Consider the following 1671-nt stretch of genomic DNA (forward strand, 5'->3'; position numbering starts at 1 on the left):
CCCTATAGTTAAGTAGTGTTCAGCAAACTTACCTGTCAGTACGTCGGGGTTCACCTCAGCTTCTTCATTTGTCAAAGCGTACACCTTTCCTTGCATCCGATTGTCCCGTGGCTGGAAGGACCTAGTGTAGGGATGATTCGGCAAGTTGTTGCCGTACCCATGCGATGTGCAATTTCTGGCCATACGCCCTTCCTTATTGCACAAGTAACACTTAAAAGGTGGTGCAGCAGGTGTTGAGGCTTGGCCCACTTGACTAGTTGCTAGTCGGGCTGGCGAAGCTGCTGTTGTCGCTTGACTCGTGATTGATTGAGTAGGTCAATTAAATGTGGGGCGAAAAGGATTCTGACCCACGTTCGGCCTACGATATGGAGTCGAGATGGAATTTGAATTGGTTCCGCGATAAGCTTTATTTGGCCAGGTATAGGTCTAAAAATTGTTTGGCCTCTTGCCTACAGACAACGTCACAACTTTCTCTTCCTCTTTCTCTTTAAATCTATCTTCCATAGTTTTTGCCTTATCGACCATCTGAGCATAATCCCGGATGTCCATGATTGATAATGCTGACCCGATCTCAGTCTTGAGTCCTTTCTCAAATTTCTTTGCCTTACTAACTTCCCCTTTCAAGTGCTCTGGAGCAAAATGGAACAGGTCTTCAAATCGCTTTTAATAATCCAACACTGACTTAGTTCCTTGCACCAGCGCGATAAATTCAGCTTCTTTTTTATCCCTAAAACTCTCTGGGAAGTAGTTCTTGAAGAAAACTTCTTTAAATTGCTCCCACATAGGGTTCGGATGAGCAGCTTCCAAGTTAGGCTTAGTAGCTTTCCACCAAGCTTCGGCTTCATTTTACAATTGGTAACCCGCACATATAATATTTTGTGCGTTCATGCACTCAAGTACTTCAAATGCCTTCTCTAGGGAGCTGATCCACCGTTCCGACTGCATTACCTCAGAAGTTATTCTAGAAAATGCAGGCGGTTGGAGTAGGGTGATGATGTACATGATGAGGAGATACACGGAGAGGAGCAGGGTGACATCGGGGGCATGCACGGAGAGGAGCAGTTTGTTGGTGCAGAGAATGTGGGTTAGGGCAACTTTGAGGGTGTTGGTACTCGGTACACTGACTTACCTGCCTATGAGGCGACGGGTGCCACCAGTTCTCAGATTCCAGGGCCATCCGAGTGGACGCAGATGATGTCACATTTCCAGGGCCTCAGTACCCAGCTATCAGATATGGCAGCTAGGATGGATCGAGGCTTTACTTCCTTAGAGAGCAGGGTGGGATTTGTCGAGCAGTGCTTAGATTTTTGGGATAGATTCTACAGAGTTGACTCTCACCAGACACAGCCTCCTAGGAGTGACTTACCTCCTACTGAGTAGTTCCTGATCGGCTCCTATCAACTCATGCTACGTGGTTATGACTGTCTCTCTTTTTTTTTTCTCTTTGCTTATGTACTTTTCTTTGTTTGGGATGTATCTAGTTTAGTGTTTTTTTTTTATCAACTTATGTAATTATTGAATTGCAGTCCATGTGAGTAAAACTTATGTAGTGGCTTATCCACAGTCTTCTTTAGTTTAATGAAAATTATGCGCTTCTATTTATTTATATTTACCTCCCTCGTAGCTTTTAATTATTACTTGTTTTAGTATTGGTAGCTTATTAACCCTAAT

This window comes from Telopea speciosissima, chromosome 11, assembly GCF_018873765.1.
Source record: "Telopea speciosissima isolate NSW1024214 ecotype Mountain lineage chromosome 11, Tspe_v1, whole genome shotgun sequence".
NCBI lineage: Eukaryota > Viridiplantae > Streptophyta > Magnoliopsida > Proteales > Proteaceae > Telopea > Telopea speciosissima.